Genomic DNA, 24,557 nt, shown 5'->3' on the forward strand with positions numbered 1-24,557 from the left:
GTGTATACGTGACTGCATGCATTTGCTTTTGTGAGTGTGTGTTAGCACTCAACCTCTATGTGTGGAACAACAGGGGGCCTCCTACTTGCCCTCCCCAATGTTTAGCACGTCTGTGTCGCTTTAGCACCTAGATCCATTCAGTATGCAGTGTGAATGAGATCACCCCTCAACACTTGTGTCGCTGTCTTTGCTTTGCTGCAAGCCACCATTTCTTTTGACCACTATTTGCACACAACCCAGCATCACCGCCTGTTCCCCAGGTTACAAAAGCAGCACTATGAAGTTTGTCTCAAACTACAAGGCTTTCACTTCTTTTAGTAACAAAATAATTAACATTAGATCAAGTATAAAGGCCACCGACTTGTCTCTAATTTAATTTAAATGAAATCTTTTCATGATTTTAATGAAACTATGCACAGTGCATAAATCCACCACTTGCCCTCTAGACTATGTTGCAGCACTCTTAAAAAAAAAGTCATTACACCTTCATTTTTGTAACAATCAAGTCAAGTCATAAATAGCAAATACACAGCATGAGTGTGAGACAATTAGAGCAAAATACACAAGCAAAATACACAGAACAGTGAATACAAATCTATTTGTACACAACAGTGCAGTGAAAACAGAACAGTGTTGTGTGGGAAAGCTATTGCACCAATGGGATGTAAACTACTGAGGAGTGTAGCAGTAAATGAACTACTTTGTAAGAATAAATCATGTCAGTGTTACTGAAAAGTGTAATAGAAAAACCATTTGTATTTACGCCTCAGTAGGGGCCCTCTGGTTTGGCTCTTCGGTGTGGATGAAGTGTCATGGCACCCAAGCACTAAGACACATCACATTATGCAGGTTTGTGTTACCTCCCTCTGGTAACAACATCCTCTGCCCTTCCTCACACCATTTTTGTTTTCAGTCATTTAGATGGTGCTGCTTTTAGCAGGGTAATGGATTATGAATTATTTATTGCAGTGAGCATGCCAAATGTCTACAATGATGATTTAATGAACAGATAAGAAGGGAATAGTGTCTATCCTTTTGAATACCATGAAATCTTGATCACAGCTGAATAACGTGACCTACTGCCTACATGTGAAAGCTCAGGCTAATCCAGGGAACTTCCCTGCAGCAGACATTTTAGCTTAGCAACAAGTTTTTACCACAAGCATACCTGTGAGGTGAAAGTTGTTGAATTTGCAGCATTGGAATTACTAATGAATAAATGACAAGAATATTTTTATAGATGTCACAGTAATGTACATAAACAGTGCTATAGCTATACATATCTGTGTTGCACTGTTAATTAGTAAAAAATATGAAAAAAAGATGTATCATTCTATGCTATTAATCTATCACCATTTAATATTTGGGCACGTCACTGTAAATGAGAATGTAATGAATTATGAATAAGGAACAGTTATGAATTATAACATAATGAATTATGAATAACGAACCATTATTACTGGGCTGATACTTTTATGTCTATATAAACCCCTAAGCTAAACACAGCACATGATTTGTACCATTCACAGACTTCAAGCCTCTCTTCAACCTTTAATAAACCTCTTGCACATGGATTTTTACGACCCATCTGAGTCCTGTATGTTACAGCTACACAAGTTCAATCTGTAGTAAGTACCTTGGATGTAATTCTTTCTTATGATCTAAGCTTTAAACCAGATATGGACAACAGCAGCACCCTTTCATTTGAAGCACAATGCATAAGTTAGACTTTGTATCAGTCTGTATGATTCTAAGACATTGTTTAAGAAGAATGGTTTTGTCTTTTTCTTGAAATGATTACTGTAACTCACTGTTTACTGGATTGCCAAATAAGCAAATCAACAGGTTGCAGTTATAAATTAACAGAGAATAAATTACGCCAGTCCTGTTGACATTACCTATAGGTGGCCAGTTTCTTGAAGGATAGACTTTTAAAGGACTTGTACTAGCTTTAAATTGATTAGCACCATCATGCATTATGGACTGTCTGTCCACTTAAAAACAGCTAAAGACATATTTTATAATCGCTCTTTAAAAAATTTTTTGGCTTAACGATTTATATTTTCTTATTATTGCTGCTCATATTGTGTCCCTGCTTGTGTCTTTGAAGCATGTTCTTTGAAGCACTTTCTATACAAATACATTATTATTATCATTATCCTGTGTTCCTGTAATAAATTAAAATTAAACTTCCTAATTACCATGACTCCTGGTCAAGTATTAATATGCTCGGACTCCTTGCTGTTGTAATTTTATAAGCATTTAAATAGGATTTGTCTATGAGTCACCAAAATTTCTTTAATATCTTTGGTATTATGTTATAATAAAGTCAGTGTAATTAATGACTATACTGCAATTATCCAGCAGTAAAACACCTACATGTACTGCACCTGGGGAGCGATTAAACACTGGTTAAATCTCAAGAATTGTGTCTGTGGTGACTAACATTGAAAATAAAGCAAATATTTATTTGGCTTTTTATCACTAGTCCTCTCCTCTGCTTAATGAAGTTCAATATTATAAGTTTGTATTATGGGTCTAACTGAGATTCACTACATGTGTCATGTGAGGAACGGGCAGACAGATGCAAATGCAGGTAGATGTGTTTATTAGCGATCCGGGCAGACAAATCCAAAGCATAGGCAAAACTCAGAATCAGTAAACAGGCAAAAGTTCAGGCGATCAACAAACGGGACATCAGAGGCAGGACAATATCGGTAATCATTAGGCAAAATAAGGTCAGTAACAGAAAGGTCAGCACCATGCACATACACATTTACACTTACGGGCCATTTATCATAGCTACCATATCTACCTTCTGCACTTACATAAATCTTGGTAGGCAATCTCAGGACCATGACCTGAGGCTATGCAACAAAGTTTGTGACAGCGCCACCTATTGGTCAAAAGTTACAATAATTTGCTAAAATGCTTACATCTAACTGCCATTTTTGCTACTCCTCCTCCAAATTTTGTCCAATCTTCACCAAATTTGGCTCACATCATCTTGAGACCTTTCTGAACAAAAGTTATTTTGATATTCAAGCCTGTTCTCCTGTAATATGCTGGCAAATGCAAAAAAAAAAAAAAAAAAAAAAAATCGATGTGAGGATGTATCTCAGCAATGCATCTAGGTATCATCATGAAACATGATAAGTATCTTCAGGACCATGCTCTGAATGTACCCAAGAACTGTAACAACTTTAATTTCTTCCCTATATCATTTGAAGAATTTGTGGTAATTCAAAGTTCATTTTTCCTGTAATTCCCTGGAGCATGCTGAAGTGAACGCACACCAACATCTGAAATTCAAGTGTACTTCCTGATGACCATCTAGGATTTTTTTTCCAATCATCACCAAATTTGGCATACATCATCTTCAGAGTAACACAAAAGAATTATAAAAAGAATTTTGAGTACTCCAAGCGATTTGTCCGTAATGGGCCAACGAATCTGACAGCAAAGCCGCCATGGCCTGAAGATTTCAACAAATTTCATGATAGCACCACTTACTGGTCAAAAGTTTCAATAACATGCCAAAAATGCTTCCGTCTAACTGCAATTTTTGCTACTCCTCCTCCAAATTTTGTCCAATCTTCACCAAACCGCCGCCCATTTGTTCATATAGATCTTTCCTCATACAGTCAGAGAATTCTACCTCTATCTCTGAAACAATATTCTTTTGTAATACTTAATCCCCTTCTAACACGTAGGCCCTTGATTTTAATACTGTGCATACACAAATAACACAAATAAGTACAGTTATATAAACTCTCTAAAATGCTGTGTAACATACTCCTTCATGTAGAAGTACAAGCACACTGACACTATCAGTGAGCCAACAGACAAAAGCATCTTTATAGCATTTTACAACAAAACATTAAAAGCCCTGTGCACTGTAGAACACGTTGCAATACAGCAGAATTGCTTAAAAAAAAGAGATTTTGATTGAAGAGACTTGAAGTATGCCCTGCAATGGACTGACACCCTGTCCAGGGTGTACCCCACCTTGTGCCCCATGCTTCCTGGGATAGGCTCCAGGTTCCCCCGCAACCCTGAAAAGGAGTAAGCGGTTGAAGATGGATGGATGGATGGATGGACTTGAAGTATAGGTTTAGATGTTTTATAACAGTGGATTTAATGTCAGAGGCAACAAGACTTTTAACGGTGCTGCTTAAAGATACCTGAGTAAACCTACTACGTGTAGAAGGTAACATTGAGCAGGAAAATCACCAAACTGTGCTGGAATTTTATAATAGGCCATTTTTAAATTGGCATTCACATTTTAAAAAAGTCTTTAAATAAAATTCTGGCATACTGTCTTCTTCTGGATGAATATGTTAAATAGATAGAGTTTCTGAAATGGCATTAATAATTATTAACTGCAATTTGAAATGGCCTAAGGGTAAGTGTTCTTTTCACGTCTGCAGAACACAGCACTTTTCAAATTATGGTTTTGTTTTTCCATCACATTGACTGTTGCTTAGCAACTCATGGCCTTCTGCTGTCCAATATGTGTGAGGGAAGATAAAAAGTCCCTTAGTTCTCTCTCTCTCTCTCTCTCTCTCTCTCTCTCTCCAGACATACAAACACACCCACACACTCTATGTACATGCACACACATAAACATTGCACATGCATACTCTCCGAACATTTACAGACATCCCCACTCACACAGCAGAATCAACACTGCACAATACACACAACACACCCACATTCTGTATAAAGACAAGCTTGCTACAAACACACATTGCACATAGACACATAACAAAATTCAACATGGAAAAAGTCTTAATAAACACCAATACAATGCACAAACACCACACACACACACACACACACACACACAGAAAAGTGCCCCAAAATAGGCTCATCTGGCATTGTGCAACAGAGTAACAAGCACAGCATAATAAAAATAAAACACATAAAATCCTTCTCCCCCACACACACTGCCTCCTAATGCACTTACAAAACAATCACAAGCCAAAACTCGTATGTATCAGATATCTTGCATGGCTCAGATTTCGCCTTTCATATTAGTACTAATACTGCCATGGGGCGACTGATTCTGGATCAGTTACACTGTGAAACTCAGCACAACAGATCAGGACTCACATCAAGCACAGTGATGATTTATTCATTTGTCAGATGCTTTTATCCAGAGAGACCCACAATCCAATCCAAGCACTGAGCTGAGGTCAAGAGCACAAGACCAAACCGCACAGCTCATTCTGCTCCATCTGATATAATCACATCCTTTGGGATAGAAAATAAAAAAAAATAAATGATTCTACATAACCCACTGAAGTCCTTGATTTCAGACTAGCGGAAAAACTTCTCATTTCCCATGTGCCTTGTTTTTCCTTTCAGTCTGCACAATCATTTTTCCATACTGAGATGCAGGTGGATCTGAGACTCATTGCAGAATTATTGCTTTTTCATCCCTTTACATGCATTATGCTTCTGTTTTAATCACAAATACATATGTACCAGCCTTTCTGTGAATTAATTTTGTAATAAATAATTAAATTACAGATATTAAGAAAGAAAGCCTCTTTTTAGTGATTAATATTTTATCCTAAATAATTTGTTTCAAACACATTACAATGACCTGATTTAGAAGCTGCATTATTTCTTTGAAATACTAATAATGTTATTATTATATAAATAATTAATTGATAATAAACCAATAGCTAATAATGCTATAAAAATATTCGGATGAATATCAATTAATTTCCTCTTTAATACCCACCACCCCATGAAGTGAGTGGTTTGATAAACTGAACTTATTTTGTGGCAGTGTGGCGTCACCTGCTGGCTAACCCCTGTGTTTACATTTATTATTATTGTTGTTGTTATTATTATTATTATTTCTCCTGAGTATATTGAGATTTTATATTTATTAGTTTATATATATATATATATATATATATATATATATATATAATATTATATATAATGTAATATATCAAGTATTTATAATTTCTTTGATCAATAACAGTAGCATGTTTACAATAGAATTGTATTGAATACTGCAATGTTTCTGTAATAATCTGTTCATGGTAGTTCGGTATTATTAGGGATTTTGCACTGATAAACTGATAAAATCACAAGCTCAGCTCTAAGAAAACAAAACAAAAATTCAACACCCACAAGACAGCTTATTTGGAGAAACTCTCCCCACCCTGTGTTGGTGCTGGGAGTGAAAATATAATGTGACCATTTTTCACGTGTAATTACGCAGTGAAATGTGATCCCTCACTGGAGGCCTCTTCAAGAACACACACACACACACACACACACACACACACATACACAGAGCTAAGAAAGTGCAATGGCTTCCAGACTTCTCCTCAATCTTCTTTGTCTAGACTCTACGTTGCACCTTTTCTCCTGATCCCTCCTCTGCTGCATAACACACACACACACACACACACACACACACACACACACAAATACCCCTCCTCCCTGAACACTCTATACACTGGACGCCAGAAGCTTGAGGATTTCAAAGTAGCTGAATCCTGAAGCTTGAGACACGTGTGACAGAATTTTGCAATTTAGCAGGCCAGATGTTGGACCGTGTGTGTGTGTGTGTGTGTGTGTGTGTGTGTGTGAATAATTGCATGCTGACAGGGCTCTCATATGCAGGCGCCAGCCACGAAAGAAATGAAATGTAGAAAAATGAGTTGCCGTATTTTTCTATGCAGTACTACATTGCGCTTTTTTGTGTAAGTAGAAGGCAGCCTTGTTTAAGTGTTGACAGCCCATATGGTGTAAAAATGTGATATACTGCAGATTTTAAAAGAAAAAAGTTATGATAGGCCTCATAAAGTTGCATGATAAAGATCCATTTTAGACCTCAATCATTTCTAAAGTGCTTGCACTAAAATATCCTCAATTCAGGAACTATCCATTAGTAGAGCATCAATTCAGAGTGGCTCAAAATAGCCGGTGAACATTTAAATACTACAGTATTATCTGTACTGTAGACATATAAGACATACCTAGATCTGTGGCTTAGCAATAAATTGCACAGTTGACTTTTTGTTTATTTTGGAATTAGGGATTATACCTAATAGATGTATTAAGTGTGTTAAGAACCACATCAGTCCCAGCCCGAAGAAGCTGAGGGAATAATCACTTAATAGGATGACAGTGTAAGAGTGTAAGTGTGTGTGTGTGTGTGTGTGTGTGTGTGTGTGTGCATCTGGGCCAAGATGACGTTCCATCATTGATAGAACAATGAATTCTGAATTATACAGTTTAATACTGAAGTAAAATTGAATACTAAAGTAAAAATTCTACAAAAGAATGGTTAAAGAAGAATAAAGTTAATGTTTTGGAGTGGCCAAGTCAAAGTCCTGACCTTAATCCAATAGAAATGTTGTGGAAGGACCTGAAGCAAGCAGTTCATGTGAGGAAACCCATAAACATCCCAGAGACAGTAGAGTAGCAGGAGATACCTGCAGAGGCCTTCAAGCTCGTTGGTATGCCAGATTAATCACTTCCACAATCCAGAACTACAGTCTTTGCTTTGACACAGTGCCACCTTTCTGTGCACCACCATAGCAGACAAAGAGTTGGTCAGTTTGCTTAAGACTGACAGAAGCGTCCACATAACACCTCAGGGCCTGAACAGGACACAAGAGGAAATCCCTCAACCTGGTCGCTTTGGATGAGCCTTGAAATGCAGCCAGATTAATGAACTGATTTAGAAACTGAGGAAACAGCACATTAGGATGAAAAGACGGATTTGGCCACAGCACCAGGCCAGAGTCCTCTGGCAACCAGTGCATGCATAATTCACCAAGCAACAATGCATGTAACTCACTGACATGCTTAGTGGAAGCAATGGCTAGTAGAAAGGCAGTCTTCAAAGACAACAACTTAAGGTCAGAAGACTGCAAGGGCTCGAATGTTGGCAAACATAGAAAGTCAAGCACAAGCGGTAAATCCCACCCAGGAAAATGGGGGTTTCAGGCCAGCCTTAAGCACCTTTCACCTTTCAAAAAACTGCTCACCAAGGTATGGGAACCAAGGGAAGAGTCATCAACATGCACATGATATGCAGAATTGGCCAAAACATACTTTCAATATGGAAGCAGCCCTGCCTTCATCCAAAAGATGTTGCAAAAAAACTGAACACCTCTGGAATCTTGCAGTATGCATGGTCTAACCAGCGATCCCTGCACCATGAACAGAAAATATCCCAATGTGCAGCATGGAGCTGACATGTGGATACAGCTCTAGCACTAAGGACAGTATGAACAACAGCAAGTTCACAATCAGCTAAAAGAGGGTTGGACCCAGAGGCCAAACCCAGAGCTTCAGACGGGCCGGATCTGGGTGCCAGGCCCTGCTGTCCATCTGCGACAACAGATCCATCCGCAATGGAAACTGTCACAGTCTGCACACCAATAGTCTCAGAAGTATGGGAAAACAAAGGTCTGGCTGGCCATCAGCGTGCTACGAGGAACACTCTGTGGTTGCACTGGGAGATCCTATGTAGTCACCCACAACAATGGGATAAGAGGGAATGCATAAAGTAGGCAGTTCAGCCATTAATGAGCAAGTGCATCCAGTCCCAATTGGCTGGTCATCCCAGTCCTCGTGAACCACAACTGACAGTGAGTAGACGATTGTGATGCAAAAAGATCCACCTCTGCTTTGCCAAACTAACACCATATTCTCTGCACCACTTCTGGGTGAAGCCTACATTCTCCTGGATGCAGAAGTTCCCTTGAGAACGCTACCTGGTTGTTACCTGGTTGTTGGACCCAGGGAGGTGCACCGCCCTCAGGACGCTAGTTGTGGAAGAGACCAAGTGAGAATTCTGTGAGTGAGATCCAAGGACCTTGTGCCACCCTGATGCTTCAAGTATTGTTAATGCAAACAAGCACATGATGGCCTGCTAGAGCCAGCAAGAAGTACCGCAGGGCTAAGAAAACCGGGCGCAACATCAGGAGGTTGATGTGGTCCATGGACTGCTCTGGAGACCAACAGCCGCACACACCCCTGTGATTCGACTTTGCGTCCCACCCCACGAGGCACGCATTGGTCATGAACACCACTCGGCGAGAAGGGATGACCCCTAGTGGTACACCCACCATTAAGAACTCCTGGCGATTCCACTGTGTCAATGCATGGACTCAATGGTGGGAAACAGCTGATGATGATGTCTGGTGGGGTCCACATTCAAGCTGTTGTTCCACCACTGGAGAGGCCTGAGGTGAAGCAGACCCAGCAGAATCACAGAAGTGGCAGCAGTCTGCATTCCCATAAGCTGTAGGAACACACTGTATGGCAACATCTCTCCCAGTTGGAAATGAGCAAGGAGCTGTAGAATCTTGTCTGCCCAAGTGTGTGACAGAGTAGCAGACATTGTATGGGAATTCAGAACCATTCCAATAAGGGTAATTGATTGTGCTGGACTCAGGCAACTTTTCGTTATGTTCACCGTGAGGCCCAGTCTCTGCACTTGCTCCAAAAGTTGACTGGTGTTGCAGACAACCTGATGCCTTGTGGGGACACAAATAAGTCAGTCATCCAGGTAAGGCAGGATGCACAGGACCACAGAGGATACAGAACCGCACTCATGTACCTTGTTAAGACACGAGGGGCCAGAGACAGACCGAATGGAAGGACCTTGAACTGATAAGCTTGGTTTTTGAAACTGAATCATAGGACCTTTCTGTGTTAAGGTGTGATCAGAATGTGAAAGTAAGTGTCCTTCAAGTCGACGCTCGTAAACCGATCCCCCATCATGACAGACTAAAGAACGTCGGCTGTGTGCAATGTTAAAAACAGCAGAGTCTTCAGAAACAGGTTTAGATGTATTAAATCAAGAACTGAACGAAAACCACCATCTCTTTTGGGAACAAGAAAATAAGTTGAATAAAACTGTCCCTCTGAATGAGGGGGTGAACCCTTTTTATGGCTCCCTTCTCCAACAGAGAACAGATTTCCTGGGAGAGAACCACTGAATGAGCTTTGCCCCTGATCAATGTAAGGACAATCCTTGAGCACTTGGAGGGCCGGCGACAAAACTGCAGGGCATAACCCCTGCTCAGGGTGGCCAAAAACAAGGGATCCACAGATTCATTATTCCAATACTGTAAGTGTCGCGTTGAAAAACAATTACCGGCCAGCCCAAGCACCTCAGGATTTATGGGTGCAACCTTTGGTGGCCGTGGGGGTCACCTGCCCTGTGGTGCCTCTGTGAGCTCTGAGGTCACAGAGTATGATGTTGGCGGAAGCGATGGTCTTGTGCCGCATAACGATGGTGAGCTTGAACTGGTGGCACGTTGAAGGCAGTATTGTGTCGCACCTGTGTCAGCTGACGAGTAGCCTCCAATAATTTCAACCGCTTTTTCAGCAGTTCTGTAACATTAGGCCCAAAGAGGTGCCCGGGAATGATAGGAAGGTCCCGCAGAGTCTTTTTACAGTCTTCAGGCAGTTTCGCCTGAGCAAGCCACACTTGGTGGTGCGCCACCAGGAGTAATGCTGCAAGTGTACCCATCTCGCAGGTCACTTGGCCCATGGTCAGGAGTGCCATCTACAGGAACCAAAAGACACTGGGATCAACTTTTGCTGACTCCAATGTATTGGAAGTAGCAGGAAGCAATTGCCAGACTGTATTCTCTGCATGGGTTATGTAGGCAGCAGAGAACCCAGGGTTAACATACTGGGAGAAGGTTGTACAATATCATCCACAGTTTTACTGTTGTCATGAAACAACGATTCGGAGGCATTGTAGAGAGCACATCCAAGTCAGGTTGACATGAAAGAAAAGGAGAGTTCTACTACTGGCACATCCCTGATCCACCTGTGTTATAGCCACAGGAGTGACAGACCCTACCGACTGAAGTGATTGAAGGAGACTGCTAGCTTTAACGTGGTATCACTAGCCACCGGATAGTACAGAGTAGCACAGAGTGTCATGAAATTCCATCTAAAAATAGCAACCTAAGATAGCTAGGAACTGCGAGCTTTAGCGCAGTATCACTAACCACCGGATAGCATCAAGTAGCACACATCTAAACATAAATAAATAAGGCAAAAAGTCACACAACTCTGACAGAATATCCACTCCGAGTCCTGAAAAACCTAGGAGCGTGCTGTCACAATTTGCGAGGATGATACTTTGCTGCTCTGTAAGCTGCATGCAACAGCGCGAAAAATCAACGACTTATCACAGTCAAGCAAGAAAGAAAAAGAGAAAGAGGCTGAATGCTGAGCTAATGTGGTTATTATCCTCGAAGCTCAGCGTACATCACCACGTGACTTTGTTGGTATGTTCTCTCGACCTATCTAGCTGGTGCTGCGATAATCCATTCGTGCTTAAGCACCACCTCTGGCGGACAGGAGGAATGAAACAGAACAATGACAAAGTAAGACAAACAAAAGACAATGCAGTGCAGTGCAAAACATGGCTTGTGTACAAGTGATAATTAACCCCAAACGTGAATCAGTTGAGGTGCAGTGGCTGATGAGAATCGTAGTCTCTAGTCCTTTTCTGGTATTTACATAATACCATGTCACAAAGCAAAAGTCATCTCAAACTGGTTTCCTGAACATGACAATGAGTCCAATGTTCTTCAGTGGCCTTCTCAGTCACCGGATCTGAATCCAAGAGAACACCTTTTGGATGTGGTAGAATGGGAGATTCACAGCATGAAAGTGCACCTGAAAAATCTGCAGGAATTGCGTGACGCAGTCATGTCAACATGGACCAGAATCTCAATTAAATAAATAAATAAAAGCCCATGTCATACTGCTTGGTAATGAAATGAAATATTTATCTATCTCTATTTACACTATAAGCAGTAGAATATAAAGAATGAAATCAAGTCAGTATTTTCTGTGACTACACTTTGCTTTTAAAACAGCATGACCCTTGGGTATATATATATACATATATATATATATATATATATATATATATATATATATATATATATATATATATATATATCCATCCATCTTCTATACCGCTTATCCTTGCTTCAGGGTCACGGGGGAACCTGGAGCCTATCCCAGGAAGCATCGGGCACAAGGCAGGGTACACCCTGGACAGGGTGCCAATCCATCGCAGGGCACAATCACATACACATTCACACACCTATTCATACACTACGGACACTTTAGACATGCCAATCAGCCTACCATGCATGTCTTTGGACTGGGGGAGGAAACCGGGGTACCCTGAGGAAACCGCCCGCAGCACGGGGAGAACATGCAAACTCATATATATATATATATATATATATATATATATATATATATATATATATATATATTATCTGAAAACTGGTCTATTACTTAATATGTTCCTTATTCATTCATCTTAAATAAAACTGTGTGTGAGATGGGAACACAGTCCATGCACACACATTCAGACTCTCATTCACACATACGGACAATTTACTGTAGTGAATTCACCTACCAGCATGTCTTTGGGAAGTGGGAGGAAACCAGTAAATCCAAAGGAAACCTTCACAGACACAGGGAGAACTCCACACAGACAGTAAACTGATCTTTGGATCAAACTGGGTACCCTATACTACCTGCTGGGCTCGTAATTACTTTAATGACTCACAAAAAGTATCTGTAACATTTGATTATTACTATTTTTATTTTTTAAATAGAAAAGAACTAAGTAAATAAATCTAAATTTCAATTTCATTTAACTGTAATATATAAAATAAATATTTGTGACAAGTATATTAGGAGAGAAATAAGGCACAGTAGTACCAAATTTACAGTACTACATTCAGTGCCCTCCAGGACTATTGGCAAATATGTGCGAAGAAGGCTGTGAAAAACTGTCTTTATTGTTTAACCATTTGTTTTTTGTTTAAAAAATTCACAAAAATACTCTGCTCTCATGGATATCAAATGATTGCAAACAAAACATAGGTTTATAAAAAATATTTTTGTTAAATATAGGTGTGCAACAATTATTGGCACCCTTTTAGTCAATACTTTGTGCTACCTCCCTTTGCCAAGATAACTCTGAGTCTTCTCCTACAATACCTGATGAGGTTGGAGAATACATAGCAATGGATCTGAGACCATTCCACCATACAGAATATTTCTAGATCTTGCTAATTTCGAGGTCCATTCTGGTGGCTTCTCCTCTTCATTTCACCCCACAGGTTTTCTATGGGTTTCAAGTCAGGTGACTGGGATGGCCATGGCAGGACGTTGATTTTCTGGTCAGTAAACCATTTTTGTGTTGATTCTGATGTATGTTTTTGATCATTGTCCTGATGGAAGATCCAACCACGGTCCATTTTAAGCTTTCTGGCAGAGGCAGTCAGGTTTTCATTTAATATCTGTTGATATTTGATAGAGTCCATGATGCCATGTATAATAACAAAATGTCTAGGTCCTCTGTCAGAAAAAACAGCCCCAAAACATTAAAGAGCCTCCACCATATTTAACCGTAGGCATGAGGTACTTATGGATTCCATATGTCTACCTCTCTGTGTGTGCCAAAACCACCTCTGGTGTTTATTGCCAAAAAGCTCTATTTTGGTTTCATGTGACCATAGAACCCGATTCCATTTGAAGTTCCTGTAGTGTCCGGCAAACTGAAGACATTTCAATGTTTTTGGATGAGAGTAGAGGCTTTTTTCTTGAAACCTTTCCAAACAACTTGTGGTGATGTAGGTGACTTCGGATTGTAGATTTGGAGACTCTGAACCCTGAAGTTCCAGTTGACTGGAACTTCTTAATTATTGCCCTGATGGTGGAAATGGGCATTTTCAATGCTTTTGCTATATTCTTATTATCACTTCCTGTCACGATCTCCCCTTTAGACAGAGCTGCAGCCTTTGAGTGCCAGAGGGCACGTGAGCGCATGAGCCAGGTGCACGAGTGCTCAGTGATCACACACTCTTCGAATGTTGACAACTAAGACATTGTTTACTGTGGACAGGTGCATTTGTTTTGTTTCTGTTCTGTCTCCTCCCTGTTCTGTCATTGGTTGTTGTTCGAGGGTGTGTCTTCATTGTTTCCAGCTGTCAGCACTTAACGTGGATTATGTTTAGCTATATATACCGTGCGCTTCCCAGTACACAGCGTGGAGAATTATGGTTAGATAGTAGTTAGTTAATGTTACGTACCTCGATAGTTTAATTTAGTTTAACGATAGATTAGTTCACTTAGACCACGCTGGTGTTTTCCGCTCCCAGTTCACAGTCATAGCTTCATGTTTCGTGTTTTGACCCTGTTTTCTGTGACTGCAACTTCGATTCCTGCTTAACCCTGTATATGCCTGTTTGCCGATCGCCCGACCCACTGTCTGTTTTTGACTACGCATCTGTTTTACGTTTTGGATTTGTCTGCCTGCCTCCTTTAAATAAACGTCTTTACCTGCACCTGCTTACGTATTCAACTTCCTTACGTCTTGGGATGTGACAGAATTCTCCGCCCAAACATGGAAGCAGCAAGAGTGAAATCTCGCATTGATTATAAAATACTTTTATTAACTTATAAAGCACTAAACGGTCTCCCACCGCAGTATATAAGTGACCTTTTGGTTTTCTATGATCCGCCACGCCTACTTAGATCAAAAGATGCAGGCTATTTGACGGTACCTAGAATAGTGAAGGCTACAGCAGGGGGAAGAGCTTTCGCTTATAGAGCCCCACTGTTATGGAACAGTCTTCCAAATAGTGTTCGGGACTCAGACACAGTCTCAGTGTTTAAGTGTAGCTTAAAACGTATTTGTTTACTCAAGCCTACCCTGACTAGACTTTCTATTATGCTAATTCCCAGTCCTAATAATCTTTTCTCTCCCTCTCTCCTTCTGCCGAGCCACACACGATTTTATGGAGATACTAGTGATCCTGATCCTTTCTGATCTCCGGACCTACCTGATCCGTTTCGGATGTCCGGCCTCTGGATGGAGCTCTAATCTACTTCAATTCCAGACTGCTGGGACTACGGCTGCTTCTAAGGCCATACAGACTTCATATAAGTCAATAATGAACTTTTTCACAATATCTGTTGTTACCCAGATGAGGATGGGTTCCCTTCTGAGTCTGGTTCCTCTCAAGGTTTCTTCCTCTTAAAACATCTTAGGGAGTTTTTCCTTGCCACCGTCGCCACTCAGTGGCTTGCTCAGTTGGGATAAATTCACAACTTTAATATCTGTATACCGTGTTGATATTTCTGTAAAGCTGCTTTGAGACAATGTCTATTGTAAAAAGCGCTATACAAATAAAATTGAATTGAATTGAATTGAAAAGAGTACATGGAGATGTCTGGCCACCATACAAATCAGTCCAGTTTCCCCAGAGGACTGCTGCTGAACTCCCGTTGGAGATTTATGGGTTGGAGAGCTACCCATTGTTGTTCCTTTTCCTCAGCCAGGTGTACTTCGCTAGCCTGGCGCATCCAAAGCCTGCCAAGAAACAGTAGCTTGGGTTCTTAGTGTCCCACTTTTATGGCCCAGCCCGTGACAGGGCGGAGCAGCTGGTCCGTACAGGGTCCAGTGCCCTCAACGACGTCACTCAGTTTGCTGAACTTTTTCTGGAGGAGTTCGTGCAGCCAGGGCAACAAAACAGCCTGGATTTACTGGAGAGGGGAATCAATGTCATGAACAAGGCTGACCTTCCTTTCCACCTCTATTATGAGTGGGTGGACCGGGTAGAATCCGCAGCTCTGCTTCAGGTTCCAGCCAACGTGGTGGAGGTTCCACCGAGATGCATGACTGAGGGCTGCTGGAAAGAGACTCAGCTACAATGTCCCACATGCCAGAAGCTAGGTCTCCAGGAGGCATTTTTCTGCTCCAAGGAATGCTTCAAGAGCAGCTGGCATAAACACAAGCAACTACACAAGAAAGCACTTGCGGAACTACAGGCCGAGGTCAACGTAGCAACCTCTGCACCAGAGCTTCAGCCTGAGACCCATGAGGAAGTCTCAGCTCCAGAGCTCCAGCTTGAGACCCACGAGGAGGTCTCGCATGCAGAGCTCCAGCCAGAGGTCAACATGGCAACCTCAGAGCTCCAGCTTGAGACCCACGAGGAGGTCTCGCATACTGAGTTTCAGCCAGAGGTTAACGGGGCGACCTCAGAGCTCCAGCTTGAGACCCACGGGGAGGTCTCACATGCTGAGCTCCAGCCAGAGGTCAACGTGGCGACCTCAGCGCTCCAGCCAGAGGTCAACGTGGCGACCTCAGCCCCAGAGTTTCAGCCTGAGACCCATGCAGGGGTCTTAGCTCCAGAATTCCAGCATAAGGTCAAGTTCCTGCTAGAGGTCAACGAGGTGATCTCCCAAGGCATGTTCATGTCCCAGGTCGAAGAGACGGTCAACCCAAGCTCTGCTCACACCAAGTTCCTGTCCCAGGTCGAAGAGACAGCCTCCCAAGACACATTACTGTCCCAGGTCGAAGAGACGGCCAACCGAAGCTCTGCTCATGCCAAGTTCCTGTCCCAGGTCGAAGAGACGGCCTCCCAAGACACGTTACTGTCCCAGGTCGAAGAGACGGCCAAGTCTCCTGGTTCAGCTGGGGACATTTTTCCCAGGGGGCTAGGACCGGCAATGGAGAGGAGTGTTTTCTGGCGCTCCGGGAGAAGCGCCCTGGGGGGGTTATGTCATGATCTCCCCTTTTGACAGAGCTGCAGCCTGCTGCGCGCGTGAACGAGCCAGGTGCCAAGAGCAACTTCCTTACGTCTCAGGATGTGACACTTCTCATTTTGTGAAGCTCAACAATCTTTTGCCGCACATCACAGCTATATTCTTGGTCTTACCCATTGTAATGAAAGACTAAGGAAATTTGGCCTATGTGTTACCTCATATTTATACTCCTGTGAAACAGGAAGTCATGGTTGAACAATTTCCTGTTCCTAGTCAACCAGGTATACTAAAATGTAAAATATCAGTGGGAGTATACTTCAAATATATTTTTCTCATATGAATTCATATATATCAATAATTGTTGCACACCTTTATTTAGCAAAGATTTCTTTTGATAAACCTGTGTTGTGTTTGGAATTGTTTGATATCCATGAGAGCAGAGGATTTTTGTGATTTTTTTTTTAACAAAAGATTAAACAATAAAGACAATTTTTCACAGCCTTCTTTGCTAATATTTACCAAGGGTGCCAATATTAGTGGAGGGCACTGTATGAAGAGCTTTGATAATATATCTGTTCATATGTCTCATCCTAATATATTTACTTTATATATTTATTTGATAGCTTTTTTTTAATTTGTGTTATATCATCATACTCAATTTGTTCATCAACAGTTCAAAATCTGCTCTCAGATATGAATGATTAGATTCATGTCACCAGGTTTTCTATTCTTTTCTCAGTACAGGCATAATGGTTGAAATTCTTGTCCATAATAATATCTTTCAGACGTGCTGGATATACATTAGGTTGTCATAACTGATGAACCTCAACTGCAAATGCATTCATCTCCAGTACAGAGCTGATGAATTCCCTTCTGGTGAGCGGTAAAATGTCTTCAAAATTAAAAACACATATCTACTACTTCTTTTATTCATTCAACATAACCTGAATGACTGAAAAATTTCACATTCAGCAATACAACACTGTTAAATAATTTACATTATTGAAAGTTTAACAGAGCAAGCTCCATTCTGAGGCTCTGTAGAGTGAAGCTGAGACACTCAGATGTGTGTATGTATGTATGTATTAGTGTGTATACGTACTGTTGGGTGGTTGGGGGCATACACTGAGTTTCTGCTGACATCTCTCTCTCTCTTTCTCTCTCTCTCTCTTGCTTTCTCACACACTTTCCTTTCCCCTGTGTGCTTCTTTTATATTGTATCTTTCTGTTTCTGGCAGACCAAAGGAATGTCTGATGCAGCAAGGCCTGTGCTGCTGCTCTCTTGCTGCTGTGCTCTGAAAACGAAAAAAAATTAGAGAAAGAGGGAAAGTTCGAGACTAGACCACAGAAATGTAAACACGTCTGGAGCTAAAATAACTCGGCTTTCATAGAAAACACCCCTCAGTGACAGCGCTGAGAGCTACACCCTCAACTAAGCTCAACACTAGGAGAGTGTGTCCTGTCCTGTAACTTCATCATATTGTTCCCCAATCAAAGATGCTAATTTTTCACCTGATAGTCAGACACCTTCGGAAAATGATGTGGCGGGTAGCAATGAAAAATTATTGGGAATGAATTGGCCAGAGTAATTGTTTAAGGGAATGACAAAAATGTAATTTTTTAAATTGTTTTTTTGAATAGCTCATTACAGACCAAGGGTACGACCTAAACCACATACTACTTTGCTAAATAGTGCAGCCAGAATAGTTTGCCACTAGAAGTGGTGTATAATTTAACCTAATATATAGTACAGTAGTATATGGTTTCAGAGGAAGAAAGCGTAAATATCAAAAGTAGAGATAACTCCAGTTTTGATAAAACTGTGCAATTTAAGCAGCTACAACACCAACATCCAAATTTATAAAGTACACTTATATACTAAAATAGCTGTAGTAGCATCATGATTTGTTATGGTACCTCTATTGCAGCCACCTCATGATAGCCTATATATCATATTTAGTCACTGTCAGTTCACTTCTGCTGGCAATATGCATGATTTGTTTTGCATTAAAAATGGTTTGTGTTATAGTGTGCACTAGACTGATTCCAAAAATGAGAACTACATTTTCCTTTTAAGATTGGAGTGTGTCATGTAAGGTGTTTTTGTTATTTTTTATTGATGCTTTGTTAGTTACAGACAAGTTATTTATTATAGGAATATACTGTAGGTTATACCAATTATCAATGTAATATTTTCACAGCAGTCTGTTTTATTGCTATATCACGCTGTTTACAAATTTACATTATGAAGTGGAAGTTGTGGTTCTAGACTTTTTTTCCTGAGATCTTTTTGATCTTTTTTTAAAAATCTTTTTCCATGTCACATAGCAACCAAAAAATTCAAGTGAAAAACAAATAAAAATGCTGTATGAAAAAATAAAAAATAAAATAAAAAATATATGTGCAATAACCTGGTTGCACAAATGTGCACATCCTTTAACTAAGACTTTGTTAAAACATTTTGCTTGTTGATTTGCCAATTTTTATTCTTCTTGCAAAGTTGCAAGGGATTTGTGCTTTGGGTCGTTATCGTGCTGGAAGGTGAAAAGTTTCTTCATCTTCAGCTGTCTAAAAGATGCCTGCAGGTTTTTTGTGAAAATAGACTGGTATTTGGAGCTATCCATGATTCCCTCTATCTTCACCAGAGCCCCAGTCCCAGCTGAAGAGAAGTAGCCCCATAACATGATACTGCCATCACCATGCTTCCCTTTATGTTCATTGGGTGATAAGCAGACTTTATTTATTTTTCCTCTGAATCATATCTTTTAGAATTAAGCCCCAAAGAGTTCTGCTTTGGTCTCATCAGACCCTAACACATCTTACCACATGGTTTGGGATGATTTATGTGGGCTTGCATGTTTTTATTTTATTTGTTTTGGGGGTTTTTTGTAAGAAAGGGCTTCTGTCTGGCCACCATACCCCAATGCCCAGTCATGTGAAGAATATGAGAGACTTTTGTCACCTGCAGGGAATGACCAGTACTTGATAGATATTCCTGGAGCTCCTTTAATGTTGCCATAGGTCTCTTGGTTGCCTCCCTCATAAATTTTCATCCTGTTCTTTTGGCAATTTTGTACGGATGTCCTATTCTTGGTAATGTAACTGCACTGTTCCACTTTCTCCACTTGTTGATGATGGCCTTCACGGTGTTCCATGGTACATCTAATGTTTTGGAAATTCATTTGTACCTCTCTTCTGATCATTAATATTCAACAATGAGATCCCATACATGCTTTATAAGCTCTTTGCAGACCATGGCTTCAGCAAGAAGCTGTCAGGAAAATCCTACAGAAACAACTGATCTTTATTTGGGGTTAATCAGAATCACTTCATTCATGACGGGTGTAGGATTACTCTTGAAGTTGAGCCTGAATGTGATTGGCTAATTAGACAATTCTGAGCACATGCCCCATAATAAAAGGTTGTGCACATTGCTGCTAGGTTACTGTACATTTTCTATTTCCCCCCTATTTCTTTATATTTGTTTTTCACTTGAATTTTGATGGTTGCTATATCACATTAAAGTTGAAAAAAGATCTGATACCCATGATTTATCTTGGTAAAAAAAAAATATATATATATTTCATCACAAAAACCTGCACATTTTAACAGGGGTGTGTAGACTTTTCGATCCATTGTACATTCCCATTCCCATTTAGTAGAAAGTGTGTATCCTTGAGGGAACCACTCCAGCAACAAGGAAAGTTGCAGTTCAGTTAATACCATTTTTCCTTAGCGTGTAAGCCTCTTGTATCCACATGCACAAACCTAAGAATACGAAGGAGCTTAAAATGTTCTGCAAGGAGAAGTGGTCCCTTTACAAGTGTCTCCAAACTTATTGGACATGTGCTGATAATCTTTCCAGTGGAGGTTGGGTTGCCATACTGTGTAAAAAGTATATATATATATATATATATATATATATATATATATATATATATATAGTGATATATATCACTATATCACTAATATATATATAGTGAGATATATATATATATATATATATATATATATATATATATATATATATATATATCACTTCTTGAATGTGCTATTAAGTTTTTATTAATTCATAAAGGGTGTCAATAATTTTGAAGCTGGTTGTATATTGTGATATTTCAGGTTCTATGGTGAAATTTTCACACCCTATTACAATTACAGGCAAAAGGACAGTCAGAAAGGGGTAAAAGTGTAAGAGTGCATGAATTCAGGTTCCAGCTCTCTCTCTCTCTCTCTCTCTCTCTCCCTGCAGAAGTAGTATTTTGTAAAACTTGCTGGCGTTCAGCTTTTGAGCTCATTCCGATTCCTGGAGGCTTTTTTTTTTTTGGTTTTGTGTTGTTTTTCCCTTTTTTCCTTCACAAACTGCATTAATGTTTTTAGACCGTCAGCGCGCGTGCACGAGGAGGCAGATTTCTCGCACATACAGCTGGACTTTTTTTCTCTCCTAAAGGTAAGTTATCAGAATATTACCCTACCACATAACAAAGCTCCGCGGCTCATTGATCGCTTACGCGCTGGATGTAGCTGTAGACTCCGTCCCAAAACACATACTACCGCACTACATAGTGTGTTCTACGATTAATACTGATGGACTACGTCCTAAATCATGTCATGGCTGGTTTAATATTTTCACACCGCCTATTACTACACAGTTTAAGCATACCTTATTCTTGACTCAAAATATGCGTTTGGGACGTAGCACATTTCACCATGCCTCACTTCAGGTGAGCGTAGCAGAGGTCGTGTACTAGCATACTATTTAGGACGGCAATGTGCGGTTTGGGACATGACCCTTATCTCTAGGGTGACGCTCAGGTTAAAAGACAAACCTGTCAGAGCTGTCGATAGATACACGCTAAATGGCAAATTGTTCCGCATAAACGACAAGAATGTGTAGAAAAACACAACTGGATCTCGTTCAAAAATCGCTGAAGATTGTTGTGTATGAGTGCACAATGTTAAGGTGTCACGGTTTTTAGATTATACATACATTAAAACCCCTTGTTATGGTGTTATTGTGCAGACTTGCAGGAGGCCAAAGCACACTGCTGCTGTTAAGAGAAAAGAACCAAAACAACAACAGCAGCTTTTCTTAAGACGAGGAAAACATCTGGTATTTCCACTCTTTGTGGCCAAAACGTCATTTTCGAGCCTGAAGTTGATTCCCTTTAACTTTCAGGGAGTTATAAAAAATGTCTAGACGACAAAGCCATCTTTTCAGTTGTGCTAATGTTTTGTTTGTTTGTTTATTTATTTATTTTTAAAGCTTTTCTGGGAACAGCAGTAAAATAAGCCGGCTCACACATACATACTGTTGTAAATGGTCTGCACGTATATAGCGCTTTTTTAACCTTAGTGGTTCTACAAAGCGCTTTACACTGGTTTTCATTCACACACACAGAACAATGGTAGAAGAACTGCCATGCCAGGCACTAGCTTGCCATCGGGAGCAACTTGGGGTTCAGTGTCTTTCCCAAGGACACTTTGGCATGTGGAGTCATATGGAGTCATGTGAGCCGGGAATCGAACCACCAACCCTGCGATTACTGGACAACCCACTGATAAAGTGACACACTTTGGTACCAGTGCTCAGTTTAATCCTTTCAGACCCTGTTCGTTGTAATGGATTTCTTCATAGGTAGTTCTAGACTAATGCGTAACAAATTTAAGTCAAGGTTCACTGTACTTTGGTTGTATGGGAAAGTTGTCAAACAGCAACAACAACAAAATTGTACACTCACCAGTCACTCGAACAGGAACACCTAGGGTTAGGGCACGCCGGCTCATTATCCAATCAGCCAATCATGTGGGAGCAGCACAATGCATAAAATCATGCAGATACAGGTCAAGGGATTCAGTTAATGTTCCTCCTGGGATTTTCACACACAACAAGTCTCTAGAGTTTACACAGAATGGTGAAAAAAAAACAAAAAAACAACCTGGGTGTGGAGGGTCTGCCTGCTGAAACAGCTTGGTGCCAGCGGTGAATGACCAGACTGGTCTGAGCTGACAGGAAAGACTATAGTAACTCAAATAAGCACTCTTTACAACTGTGGTGAGCAGAAAAGCATCTCAGAATGCACAATCCATCAAACTTTGAGGTGGATGGACTACAACAGCAGAAGACTACATCAGGTTCCACTCCTGTCACCCAAGAACAAGAATCTGAGGGTATCGTTGGTACAGATTCACCGAAAATGGACAGTCGAAGACAAAAAAAAGTTATTATTTTCACCTAATCTTTAACTGTCCAGTTTGGGTGAGCCTGTGCCCATGATATCCTCAAAATCCTATTCTTGGTTGACAGGAGTGGAACCTGAAGTGGTCTTCTGTTGTTGTAGCCCATCCATCACAGGGTTCGATGTTCTGTACATGCTGAGATGCTTTTCTGTTCACCACGGTTGTAAAGAGTTATTATACGAGTTACTATATCCTTCCTGGCAGCTTGAACCAATCTGGCCATTTTCCTCTGATTTCTCTTCAACAAGGTGTTTCCACCCACAGAACTGTTACTCACTCAATGCTTTTGTTTTTCACACCACTCTGTGTAAACTCTAGAGACTGTTGTGTGTGAAACTCCCAGGAGATCAGCAGTTTCTGAAATACTCAAACCGTCCCATCTGGTACCAAAATCCATGCCACGATCAAAGTCACAGAGATACCATTTTTTCTTCATTCTGATGTTTGAAGTGAACATTATCTGAAGCTCTTGACCTGTATCTGCATGATTTGCATTGTGCTGCTGCCACTTAATTGGCTTATTAGATAACTGCATGAATGGACAGGTGTTCGTAATAAAGTGGAGTGTATGTGTGGGAGTGTATGTGATTTTCATCAGCATAATATTTAACAGTGAAATAAATGAACAATTATACATTTTACGTCTAGAAAGAAATTCAGAGGTGGAGTTTTTTGCCCTTACACAGCCAGGTAGGTGAGAATCAACAAGGAGACCTTACAACAGAGTCCCAAAATGACCCAATGATGCAGGGTTTGCAGTAAGTGCCACAGTCATACAACCCGCATCTCTTTTTTTCTTTTCGTCTTGCACACATGTTGGACTTTATGAACCAATTTACTTAATAACTCATGACTATGGATTGAGCTACAAGTATCCTGTCTGTCCAAGCTGCATAGGTGTCTTTTACTGTGGTTCAGTGGGTGTTTTTTTCCTGAACTAACTTAGCTAGACTCAGATAGCGTGCATATTGGGAGTGGGTTTGGGTTCCCTCATTTCTCCCCTCATCTCTCTGCCTGTTTGAGTCCTCCATTGGAGTTACTGATTCAGAGATATTTTTTTCCAAACCCCCCACCATCTACCAACTGGCATGTCCATGGCTAAGCAGTGCTAACGTGGTTGAAAGGGTTTCCCTAGCTGTACTAACAGCTGTTTTTGGCTGAGCCTGCTGCGGTAGCTGAATTTAGTCAGCATTAACATTTTGAAAATTCATGGTACGATAACTGGATAAGCCAATACTATGATTTTCAAAGGAGACAACGTTAGATCTCCTAATGCAGTGTTATGGCAAGTGATAAAGTATTTGGTTAGAGAAATGTTTGAAATATACTACCAGTCAAACGTTTGGACACTCTAGATTGAACATACGTATATATTATTATTATATTATAATTGTAAAATAAAATATTGTACAATATTGTAAAATAAAAAAGAACACTTATTGTAGTAATTATGTCAATTGTATATGTACATGCTGAGAAAGCCATTTGTCTTTACACAAAGATGTTTAAAACCCCTACAATTTGATTTATTACGTATGGCTTTTACAATATTAAACACACGAAGAAATTATTAGCTAGTAGGGGAAGATAGTCATGGATCAGCCCAAAAGGCAAATTTAAATGCAAAGTACAGATCACGCAGTGTTGCCAACTCCATCCTGTCTCTTTTCACGACTTTTTGATTAGATTTTGGCTGAACAGTTCTGTCAGATCTGGCTGAGCTAAAG

At 40.4% G+C, this 24,557-nt stretch overlaps 1 protein-coding gene across 4 annotated transcripts in view; it reads left to right on the forward strand.

The window, feature by feature from the left end:
- Nucleotides 1-20,763: 20,763 nt before the first annotated feature.
- The window catches only part of erg (ETS transcription factor ERG), a 57,036-nt gene continuing 53,242 nt past the window's right edge, over nucleotides 20,764-24,557 (forward strand). For 2 of the 4 annotated variants that reach the window (XM_053644750.1, XM_053644753.1), the window contains exon 1: nucleotides 20,764-21,040. The gene's annotated coding sequence lies outside the window, so the exon portion shown is untranslated. The remainder of the gene's footprint in view (nucleotides 21,041-24,557) is intronic. The other 2 variants (XM_053644749.1, XM_053644752.1) reach the window with 2 other exon arrangements.

This window comes from Ictalurus furcatus, chromosome 16, assembly GCF_023375685.1.
Source record: "Ictalurus furcatus strain D&B chromosome 16, Billie_1.0, whole genome shotgun sequence".
NCBI lineage: Eukaryota > Metazoa > Chordata > Actinopteri > Siluriformes > Ictaluridae > Ictalurus > Ictalurus furcatus.